This window comes from Nycticebus coucang, chromosome X (genome assembly GCF_027406575.1).
Source record: "Nycticebus coucang isolate mNycCou1 chromosome X, mNycCou1.pri, whole genome shotgun sequence".
In the NCBI taxonomy this organism is placed as follows: domain Eukaryota; kingdom Metazoa; phylum Chordata; class Mammalia; order Primates; family Lorisidae; genus Nycticebus; species Nycticebus coucang.
This window is the reverse complement of record NC_069804.1, coordinates 163,201,209-163,213,776: the sequence shown is the minus strand read 5'-3', so window position 1 is coordinate 163,213,776 and position 12,568 is coordinate 163,201,209. Positions and strand designations below refer to the sequence as shown.

Genomic DNA, 12,568 nt, shown 5'->3' with positions numbered 1-12,568 from the left:
ATGGGGCCAGTGCCTTACCGACTGAGCCACAGGTGCCGCCCTTTTTTTTTTTTTTTTTTTGTAGTTTTTGGCCAGGTATGGGTTTGAACCCGCCACCTCTGGCATATGGGGCTGGCGCCTACTCCTCTGAGCCACAGGCACTGCCCGGATTCTACTCTTCTTAACGTGAGAGTTCAGGAGATGAGAACATCAGTGACTGGCGGTCTCTACACCTATGGTGCAAGTAGCCACAGCATTACATCTATAAGGCGCTGCAGGAGAAGGCAGTCAGGGCGCGTGCATTTAAGATTTACTCTCTTACTAAAACTGTTTCTCTCCCTCACAGACTGTTTCTCTCTCTCTCTCCCTCTCTCTCTCTCTCTCTCTCTCTGCTAAGGCAAATAGCCCTCAGGCACCTAAGGGTAATTGTCCCTGAGCAAGATAACACAGTGGTCCGAGTGCAAATGATAGACAAGCCGGGCCAGAGACCTGGCCAGTCCCAGGCCCCAACAATCAGGAAAATGGAAATTAAAACCATAATGAGATATCACCTTACTCCTGTTAGAATGGCTTTTATTTAAACATCCAGAAACAATAAATTCTGGCATGGATGCACAGATAAAGGAAGACTGTTGGTGGAACTACAAATTAGTACAACCTCTATGGAAAACAGTATGGAGATTCCATAAAGAACTAAAAGTAGATTCTGGTTCTCTGTGGATCCACAGAGAACTCAAACGCATCAGCAAGAAAAAAACAAGGGATCCCATCGCAGGCTGGGCAAGGGATTTGAAGAGAAACTTCTCTGAAGAAGACAGGCGCACGGCCTTCAGACATATGAAAAAATGCTCATCATCTTTAATCATCAGAGAAATGCAAATCAAAACTACCTTGAGATATCATCTAACTCCAATGAGACTAGCCTATATCACAAAATCTCAAGACCAGAGATGTTGGCGTGGTTGCGGAGAAAAGGGAACACTTCTGCACTGCTGGTGGGAATGCAAATTAATACATTCCTTTTGGAAAGATATATGGAGCACACTCAGAGATCTAAAAATAGATCTGCCATTCAATCCTGTAATTCCTCTGCTGGGCATATACCCAGAAGACCAAAAATCACAACATAACAAAGATATTTGTTCCAGAATGTTTATTGCAGCCCAATTCATAATAGCTAAGTCATGGAAAAAGCCCAAGTGCCCATCTATCCACGATGGATTAATAAATTGTGGTATATGTACACCATGGAATACTATGCAGCCTTAAAGAAAGATGGAGACTTTACCTCTTTCATGTTTACATGGATGGAGCTGGAACATATTCTCTTAGTAAAGTATCTCAAGAATGGAAGAAAAAGTACCCAATGTACTCAGCCCTACTATGAAACTAATTTGGGGCTCTCACATGAAAGCTATAACCCAGTTACAACTTAACAATAGGGGGAAGTGGGAAAGGGGGGGTGCGTAGAGGGAGGGGGATGGGTGGGATCACACCTGTGGTGCATCTTACAGGGGTATTTGCGAAACTTGGTAGATGTAGAATGTAAAGGTTTTGGCACAGTAACTGAGATAACGTCAGAAAGGCTATGTTAACCACTGCGATAAAAATGTGTCAAATGGTCTATGAAGCGAGTGTATGATGCCCCATGATCATATCAATGTATACAGTTATGATTTAATAAAAAAAATTAAAAAAAAAGAACTAAAAGTAAACCTACCATTTCATCTAGCAATCCTACTACTGGGTATCTACCAAAAGGAAGAGAAGTCATTTTATCAAAAAAACACCTGCACTCGAATGTTTACTGCAGCACAATTCACAATAGCAAAGATGTGTAATCAACCCAAGTGCCCATCAATTCATGAGTGGATTAACAAAATGTAGTATTTGTACACCAGGGAGTAATACTCAGCCATTAAAAAGAATGAATTAATGCCTTTTGCAGTAATTTGGAAGGAACTGGTGACCAATATTCTAAAAAACAAATACCGCATGTATTTTCTAATAAATTGGAATTAACCATGGGCACACAAGTACCAAGAGGAAAGTAAAAGTCATTGGAAATCAAGAGGTGGGGGGAGAGGAGGAAGGGAAAGGCAAAAACCCACCCAGTGGGTACAATGAACATTATTTGGGTGATGGGCACCTTTACAGCCCTGATTCAAATCATGTATCAAAAACACCTGTACTCTCTGGTGAAATTTACTAAGTGTAGAGTATAAGGGTTTGAACACAATAATTAAGAAAATGCCATGAAGGCTATGTTAACCAGTTCGGTGAAAATATTTCAAACTGTATATAAAACCAGAACATTGTACCTCATGGTTGCATTATTGTACACAGCTATGATTTAATAAAAAAAAAACCTGTACTCTCTTAATATTTTAAAGTTTAAAAATAACAAAAATATACTTAAAGAACGATATGAATTTTGAATGCCAATAAAATTAAAAATTTTTTAAAAGGAGTTACTACCAAAAATTCCTTTTGTAAAATGTATACCAACTCAGATTTAATATCTCAATTTGGTGATTGGTGTAAGATTATTGATTTAATTGAATAAGACAGTAGTTCTCAACCATCCTAATGCTGCAACCCTTTAATGTAGTTCCTCATGATGTGGTAACCTCCAACCATAAAATTATTTTAGTTGCTACTTCATAATTGTAATTTTGCTACTATTATGAATCGTAAATACCTCATATGCAGGATGGTCTTTGGCGACCTCTGTGAAAGGGTCGTTTGACCCACAAAGGGGTCATGACCCGCTGGAATAAGATTAAAATTTCAATTATTTCTTAGTGAATTCAAAAGTACTACTTATTGTAAAACTGACTTGGAAGAAAACATACCTGAGGACTATGAAGGTCTGTGGTCAACATGGTAATTGAGTAAGCCAAAACATAAGCAGTATCTGCGCTAGCAAAAAGGATTTGTCTGAAAAAATTAATGTATCATGTTATAAACTTTTACTGTTTCATTGTTTCATTTAAATAACTCATCGAAAACCCCACAACACTTTTAATTTTCTTTCTCAGGAAATTTCTCTTATACTCTATCTCACGTTACAATTTTTCATGGATTTGTCTTATCATTTCCAGATCATAGACGATCTAAATTCTCTAAGGCAAGGGATTATGTCCTATTATCTCGAAATCCCTTGGTGCTCCCGAGCACAGTGTCTTAGATGTAGCTGACAATCAATACACATTTGAATCTTATTTACCCTTGGTTGCCTTCTAGGTATCTTGCAGCAAATTTTTCCATTAATCAATTAATTTTCCGACCTTCCCCTGGGAGACAGAATCCTTCCAGAAACTTACAAAGATCTGAAATGAAGTCCTTTGCAGAAAAGTCACGTTGGTCCACGTATGCATACATGACTTCTTTGTTAAATTTATCATTATCTCCCAGGAACTCACCCACTTGGGTCTAATATAAAAACAGAAGACATACATTGATATTCTATCTAATGGCATGTCATATCCAATATACCGACATTTAAAAAGCAGAAAAATCCATAAGATTCACAAGTTTATAACTATAAGATAAATAATTCCAAACATGAAGCTAAAAATTAAACTACTAAGTGCATTTATAAAAAATACCAAGATATTATTTTGAGTTTAGAAAATTTAAAAGGCAAAATTTATATTTAACATATACTCACGCACACACTGGGATGGGCCCTGGGCTATTTGGGATTATTGTTTCTAGAACTCTCTCTTGGATAATAATATCCATGAATGCTCAAATCCTTTATATAAAATGGAGTAAATAACCTATGGACAGCCCCCATACTTTAAATCATCTCTAAATACTTATAATACCTAATACAATGTAAATGCTATGTAGTTAGTTATTACACTGCCCTATTTGGGAAATAATGACAAGGGGGAAAAGTCTGTATGTTTTCAGCACAGACACAACCATATCCATTTTTCCCCTGAATATTTTCAATCTGTGGTTGGCTGAATCCACGGATGAAGAATCCACAGATACGGAGGACTAACTATATATATTTATATTACAACCAAGACTATTCTTTAGGTTTTATGCATCTTCATACTTAGGAAAACATTTTAAAGGGGCCAAATACATATTAACTTAAAAATGGATTTTACAGAAAAGATTACAATGAAATAAAATGGTGTCTTACTGAGTCTAATCTTTCCTCTTGATGTAAGAATTGGGCAATATATGGGCAGTGCCTGTGGCTTAGTGATTAGGGCACCGGCCCCATATACTGAGGGTGGTGGGTTCAAACCCAGTCCCAGCCAAACTGCAACAAAAAATAGCCGGTGTTGTGGTGGGTGTCTGTTGTCCAGGCTATTCGGGAGGCTGAGGCAAGATAATCACCTAAGCCCAGGAGCTGAAGGTTGCTGTGAGCTGTGCCACAGCACTCTACCGAGGGTGATAAAGTGAGACTGTCTCTAAAAAAAAAAAAAGAATTGGGCGATATCTTCAAGTGTAGTGCCAAGCATCCCCTGTTCTTAGAGATACTGTATCTAGATGATGTTAAAGATAATGAGAACATTAAAAATAGAAAACCATTTGTATTCACTGAAAAGATGATCTTGAACTACAACAGATTAAAATTTTGCAATAGCACTTAGGAAACAAGAGTTTAATATAACTAATATATGAATATACAAAAATATAATATTATACAAAGCTTTCTTTAGTCTTTTCTTTTTTTAAAAGAATCTCAAATGAGGCCAAGCATGTTGGCTCACACCTGCAATCCTAGCACTTTAGAAGGCCAAGGCAGGATGACTACTTGTGGCCAGGAGTTCAAGACCAGCAACCTAGGCAACATAGTGAGACTCCATCTCTAAAAAAAAAAAAAAAAAAACAAAAAGCTAGGTCTGTGGCAAATATCTGTAGTCTGAGCTACTGAAGAGGCTGAGCCAGGAGGATTATTTGAACCTTGAAGTTCTGATGTTAGAGTGAGCTATGACCATGCCACTGCACTCTAACCTGGGCAACAGATCGAGACCTTGTCTCCAAAAAGTAATACCCATAAATAATTTTTTTAATTAAAAACAGGCATCTTCTTTCATTCTTTCTAGTTTTAATGATGCCTCTTCATTTGCATTTCTTTAATTTATTGTTGGGAATTCATTGAGGGTACAAGAAACCAGGTTACACTGATCGCATTTGTTAGGTAAAGTCCCTCTTACAATTATGTCTTGCCCCCAAAAGGTGTGGCACACACCAAGACTCCACCCTCCTCCCTCCTTCCTTCTCTCTGCTCCATAAGTAATTTTTAAAAAGAGTCTCAAATGGAAGGCTACCTTTATCACTGATATGGATCATTTCGTAGACTTTCTGTTGCAGTACAATATATTTTTTAATCCATATCAACAGTGGTAAACTAGAGTATTAGAGACAATGACATGTAGTAAATGAACTTTGAGGCTATGAATATTAAGTAACTCATACAGGCATACCTTGTTTTATGGCACTTCACAATATTTCAAAATTTTTCATTATTACTATATCTGTTATGGTGATCTGTAGTCAATGATCTTTTTTTCCCCCTCTGTCAAAGTCTCACTCTGTCACTCTGGGTAGAGCGCAGTGGTGTCATTATAGTTAACTGCAAGCCCAGGCTGCTGGGCTCAAGTGATCCTCTTGCCTCACCTGACTAAGTAGCTGCAGCTATAGGCATGTACTATCATGTCTGGTCAACTTTTTTCTTTTTAGTAGAGATGGGGTCTCACTTTTGCTCAGGCTGGTCTTGAACTCCTGAGCTCCAGCTATCCTAATGCCTCAGCCTCCCAGAGTGCTAGGATTATAGGCATAAGCCACCACACATAACCAATCAGTGATCTTTGATGTTACTATTTTAATTGTTTTGGGGCATCTCAAACTGTACCTATATAAGATGGCAAACTTAAATGATAAATGTGTTAAGTTGTTGACTACTCCACCAAAAGGCAGTTCCTCCATCTCTCTTCTTCTCATCTGGCCTTTCTATTTCCTGAGACAAAACAATATTGAAACTAGGCCAATTAATAACCCTGAAATAAGCTTTAAGTGTTCAAGTGAAAAGAAGAGTCACAATTCTCTTTTAAATCAAAAGCTAGAAGTGATTAAACTTAGTGAGGAAGGTTGAAAGCAGAAAGGCCAAAAGGTAGGCCTGTTATACCAAACAGACTTGTTATTAAATGTAAAGAGCAGTTATTGAAATAAAAGGAAATTGTTACTCCAGTGAATACGTAAATTATAAGAAAGTGAAACAGCTTTATTGTTAATACAGGCAAAATTTTAGTAATCTGGATAACCACTTAATTCCTATTAAGCCAAAATCTAACCCAGAGCAAGGCCCTAACTCAGTTCTGTGATGGCTGAGAGAAGTGAGGAAGTTGCAGGAAAAAAGTGGGAAGGTAAAAAAAAAAGGTGGGAAGGTAGCTGATGTCGGTTCATGAAGTTGAAGGAAAGAAGCCATCTTTATAACATAAAAGGGAAAGGTTAAGGGGAAGCTGCAAGTTATCCAGAAAATCAAGCTAAGATTATTCATAAAGGTGATTCCATTCACTACACAAAAGATTTTTTTTCTATGTGTAGGAAATAGTCTTCTTTTGGAAGAAGACATCATCTAGGGCTTTCAAACCTAGAGGAAAAGTCAATGCCTGGCTTCAAAGCCTCAAAGGACTGGCTGACTCTCTTGTTAGGGGCTATTGTAACTGGAGACTTTAAATTGAAACCAGTGCTCATTTTCCATTCTGAAAATCCTCGGGCCCTTAAGAATAATGCTAAATCTACTCTGCCTGTGTTCTAGAAATAGAACAAAGCCTAGATGACAGCATGTCTGTTTACAGAATGGTTTACTAAATATTTGAAGCCTACTATTGAGATCTACTGCTCAGAAAAAAAGATCCTGCTCACCGAAAATGCACCTGGGTCACCAAGGCAATATATAAGGAAATAAATGTTTTCCTACATGCTAACAAAACATCCATTCTGTAGCCTGTGGATCAAGAATTAATTTTGACTTTTAAGTATTATTACTGAAGAAATATGTGTTTTAAGTCTATACCTGTAAAAGAGAGTAGCTCCTCTGTTGGATTTGGGTAAAGTAAAATGCAAACTTTGTAAACAGGATTCACCATTCTACGTGACTTAAGAACATTTGTGATTCATGGGAGAAGGCCAAAATATTAACTTTAACAGGAGTTTGGAAGAAGATGATTCCAACCCTCATGGATGACTTTGAGGGCTTTAAGACTTCAGTAGGGGATCAGCGCCTATAGCTCAGCGGCTAGAGCACCAGCCATATACACCAGAGCTGGTGGGTTCAAACCCAGCCCAGAACTACCAAGCAACAATGACAATTACAACAAAAAAATAGCCAGGAGTTGTGGAAGGCACCTGTAGTCCCAGCTACTTGGGAGGCTGAGGCAAGAGAATTGCTTCAGCCCAAGAGGTTGAGATAGCTGTGAGCTATGACACCACAGCACTCTAGTGAGGGTGACATAATAAGGCTCTGTCTCAAAAAAAAAAAAAAAGACTTCAGTAGGGAAGTTAACTGCAGATGTGATAGAAATACTAAGAGAACTAGAATTGGAAGTGGAGCTGAAAGATGGACAGAAATTCTGCAATCTTATGATCAAACTTTAACAAATGAGGAGTTGCTTCTTATGGATAAGTCAAGAAAATGCTTTCTTGAGATGGAATTGACTCTCAAGATGCTGTCAACACCAAGAAAATGACAACAAAGGATTTAGTATTCCATAAACTTCATTGATAAAGCAGCAGCAGGGTTTGAGAAGACTGATGCCAATTTTGAAAGAAGTCTTATTGTAGGTAAAATGCTATCAAATAGCATCACATACCCCAGAGAAACCTTTTGTGAAAGAAAGAATCAATCATTGAGGCAAACCTCATTGCTGTCTTTTTTTTTTTTTTTTCTTTTTTTTGTAGAGACAGAGTCTCACTTTATGGCCCTCAGTAGAGTGCCGTGGCCTCACACAGCTCACAGCAACCTCCAACTTCTGGGCTTAAGCGATTCCCTTGCCTCAGCCACCCAAGTAGCTGGGACTACAGGCACCTGCCACAGTGCCCGGCTATTTTTTGGTTGCAGTTTGGCTGGGGCCGGGTTTGAACCCATCACCCTCAGTATATGGGGCCGGCGCCTTACCGACTGAGCCACAGGCGCCACCCAGTGCTGTCTTATTTTAAGAAACTGCTACACCTATCTTAACCTTCAGCAACCATCACTCTGATTAGTCCAGCAGCCATTATCATCAAGGCAAGACCTTCCACAAGCAAAATGATTACGATTTCCTGAAGGCTCAGATAATCATCAGTATTTTTTAGTAATAGGGTGGCATCTGTGGCTCAAGGAGGCGGTGGCCCAATATACTGGAGGTGGTGGGTTCAAACCTGGCCCTGGCCAAAAACTGCAAAAAATAAAAATAAAAAGTATTTTTTAGCAATTAAGTAAATTAAAGTATGGGTATTGTTTTCTTAGACATAATGCTACTGCACACTTAATAGACTATGGTATAATATAAACGCAACATAAAAGTAACCCAATAATAAATGTACTGGGAGACAAAAAAATTAGTGTAACTTGCTCTATTGTAATATTCACTTTTTGAGGTGGGATGGGACTGAACCCAGAATATCTCTGAGGTATGCTTGTATTCTGAATATATATTTTCCTTAATCCTCAGGTCATCTTAGTTTGTTTATCTAAATTATTAGACTGGCACAGAAAACCTCTCTCGCTATAGCTCCAGATTCTCTCTCACCCCCTTCTCACTCATCTCCTCCCACACAGCCTATCCTATTCCCTAAACATCGTGTATTTTCAGAGTCTAATTACTCTGCATGCCCTTTACCTGCTCCATTCCCTGGGGACTCTCCCACATGTTTAGAGATCCAACTCAAATGTTAACTTCTTTGTTTATAAATCATTTACTCCCTGCTTTTATTATTTTGGTGCTTCATCACCTGTTACCTGGCCAACTGCAAGGGTTCTTAAATGATCGCCCTATCTCTTGTTTTGTACACATTCTACTCATCTAATTCACTTTCAGGCTGCTGACAAAGTCATATTTATGAAACAGAAATCTGATGATACCATTCTTCTCTTAAAATCCTTCACTAAGTAGCATGCTAGTGTCAAGAGATACGGCACAAAAACTCCTTACACAGAGAATAAAGCCTTTTGTAATCCAGATCCAATTCAAGGCCTTCATCTCTTCTCCTGCTACTCCCCTCCCACCCTGCCCCTGACAAGCTGAACAATAGTCCTCAAACATCCTTCCCCTCTCCCCCCACCCCGTCTGCTGCTGCACATGCTATTTGCTTTGTCTGGATGCTTTCTTTTCCCTGTTCTGTCTTCCTAATGATTCTCCTGTAAAATTTTAATTCAACCATAATCGCATACATTAAATAGCACCAATTTTTTTTTCACTGAGATAAACACAATTCTTCTCTTTAAAAGCTTTCACTGTGATGGAAGAAACACAATTTTGAAGAATTTTGTTTCTTATTTATTTATTTATTTATTTATTTTTAGAGACAGAGTTTCACTCTGTTGCACTCTGTAGAGTGCTGTGGCGTCACAGCTCACAGCAACCTCCAGCTCTTGGGCTTAGGTAATTCTCTTGCCTCAGCCTCCCAGTAGCTGGGACTATAGGCACCCACCACAACACCTGGCTATTTCTTGTTACAGTTTGGCCGGGGCCGGGTTTGGACCCACCACCCTCAGTATATGGGGCTGGCACCCTACCCACTGACCCACAGGCGCTGCCCAATTTTGAAGAATTTTAATAATAAAAATGCGACAAATAAATACAGTCACATGAAGAAAATAATACAGCAGAAGTGACTAGGATGGTCATGATATGTTTTCTGGGAAAGGTGACTCTGGAACTGAGTTTTGAAGGATGATTGTATGTCTTGTGAACTATACGCAAAACAGCCCAGAGAGAAAGAGAACATACTAATATTAAAATATTTTTGCTTTTGTTGTTCATACTTTTCATATCATGTCCGAAAAATCATTGCTCATTTCAATGTCATGAAGCTTTTTCCCCAATGTTTTCCTTTTGGAGTTTTATACTTTTAGGTCTTCAATTTCAGGCTTTAATCCATTTTGAGTTAAGTTTTATAAATGGTGTATAGTAAGAATCCATTTTCATTCTTTTGCATATGGTTATCCAGTTTTTCAGCACTATTTCTTTGAAGAGACTTTCCTTTTCCCCCATTGTGTGGTTTGGCATCCTTGGCAAAGATCATGGGACCCTATATGCGAGGGTTTATTTCTGGCTTCTCTATTCCATTCCATTGGTCTGTATATCTGAGTTTATGTGAGGGAGTACTGTTTTTATTCCCATAGCTTTCTTTCTCCTTTCCCTTCCCTTCCCTTTCCTGACAGAGTCTCTCTCAGTCTGCCTGGGTAGAGTGCTGTGGTACTATAGCTCAACTCAACCTCAAATTCTTGGTCTCAAGATATCTTCCTGGTCTGCACATGTAGCTCAAAGGAGTAGGGCCCTGGCCCCACATACTGGAGGTGGCAGGTTCAAACCAGGCCCTGGCCAAAAACTGCAAAAAAAAAAAAAAAAGAGAGAGAGAGAGAGATCTTCCCGCCTGAGCTCAGCTTCCCAAGTAGCTGGGACCACAGGCACCCACCATAGTGACTGGTTACTTTCTTCATTTTTTAGTAGAGATGAGGTCGCACTCTTGCTTAGTCTGGTCTAAATCGTAAGCTCAGGTGACCAACCTACCTCAGCCTCCCAAAGTGCTAGAATTGCTGGCATGAGCCACTGTGCATGGCTGGTAATTTCCTTGTGTTCCTAGTTTGTTCAGTGTATTTGTCATGAAAGGACAATTTATTTTATTTTATTTTTATTTTTCTAAAGATGGGTGTTATTATGTTTTCCAAGCTAGTCTCATCCTTCTGCATTCAAGCAATCCTCTTACTTCAGCCTCCCCGGTAGCTGGGATTTCAGGTGCATGCCACTACCCCTCGCTCCAGTCAATTTCTTTAAAAAAAATAAATAAATATCATAGATACCTAGTGAACGTAGGGTGAAGCAGAGATGGAGTTTTGCCTATTTTAAAAGAACACTTTGAAGAAAATTAGCAACGCCTCCAAGAGACCCATAGATCTTCAGGAAATTTGAGAAAATATTTTTTAATCATCCTTGTTTAATACTTGGAATTATCACTCTCTGGTTCAGAAACCTGTGTTTCTAACAAGACTCTCCAGAGTCTGGAATCATTTACCGAACAAACCACTGATTTCTCATCACCTTTTAGTCAAACACCCTTGGATCGCCTTCAGAATGGAACAGAGTAAACTTCAGTAGGTGAGCGTCTTCCAAACCCTACTGACAAGACAGTCTTCTACAGGGACCCAAACACAAGTAAGAGAAAGACAATGCACAGTGTCCTGAAACTGCTCCCATCCTTTCCAGGTTTCTTTAGCACAGTGTTTCACATTATCATCATAATTTTAATAGTTAATAAGAACAGTAGCAATAATTGCTATCATTGTTTATTTTTGAAATCCTTTAGAATTATTTTAAGCATTTCACTTGAAGAAATTCACTGAAACCTATCAACAACCCTGTGAAGTAGGCACTAAACTATAGCTATGTTATGAATGAGGAAGCTGTAGTACAAAAACATTCACTTATGCACCTGAGATCACATTTAGGGTTTCTTCACTCTAATCTAAAACTTCCCTAAAGCACTTAGAAGATCACGAAAAGGTTCATTGTTTTATAAAGTTTATTCTGTCTTATTCCTGTGTTATTCATCTGACTGAGTTTCCAACCTCAGTTTCCTCTGAGGTTATGGTCAAGTGAGAGATGCAGGAAGACGAACTGACCCAGGGAAGCTCACAGATATACAGACAGGGTGTACTGGGGATTGTCCCAGATGACAATGGGTGAGGTTGCTCTCCTCTTAAGGGACTCATTCTGGCAAAAAGCAACCAAGTTCCATCCCTGAGGAGCTTCAGGTATGAAGACTGAACAAGCAACGAATAAGTAACTTAGGACTTCCTATAAGTAATACACTATTCAGTAGAAATATATTCTTCTGGAACTGATTCCAAATGCTTATTCCTGTAGGAGGAAATAATGGCTCCCTCCTCTAGGCTCTATTTAGGCCACTCTCAGGCTGTTTGGAATCACTTGTTTCAACCCGCTGCCTTTGCATAGTGAGCGCTGTGAGCATCCCTTGAGTGTTTTCTGAACGAGTGATTCCAAACATACAAATTAAAGAACAAGTAACAGGATCATAGAATGCTGCAGATAGTATCTTTGAGTTAGACTGAAACTGCAGAGATGATTGAGAAGGATAATTAGTATCCAGACCACGAGGAAAATTATGACTCTGACATTTATATTGTTATATAGCTCACAAAACACTTTGGCCAAAATTATTACATTTGATGCTCACTATGACACTAAAAATTAGCATGTATGGCAATTTATGGATCAGGAAACTGAAGAGAACTGGCTGATGGCACACCCCACTTCAAGCAGAATTGGAAAAGAACCCAACTAATCTAATTCCAAAGTCAAATATTCTTTCCAGGACATGGCAATTTGGGACT

The 12,568-nt window shown here is 38.8% G+C and overlaps 1 pseudogene; it reads left to right on the top strand.

Annotated features, from left to right (window-relative positions):
- Positions 1 to 12,568, top strand: part of LOC128577064 (histone-lysine N-methyltransferase PRDM7-like) — an 85,097-nt pseudogene that overhangs the window by 45,298 nt on the left and 27,231 nt on the right.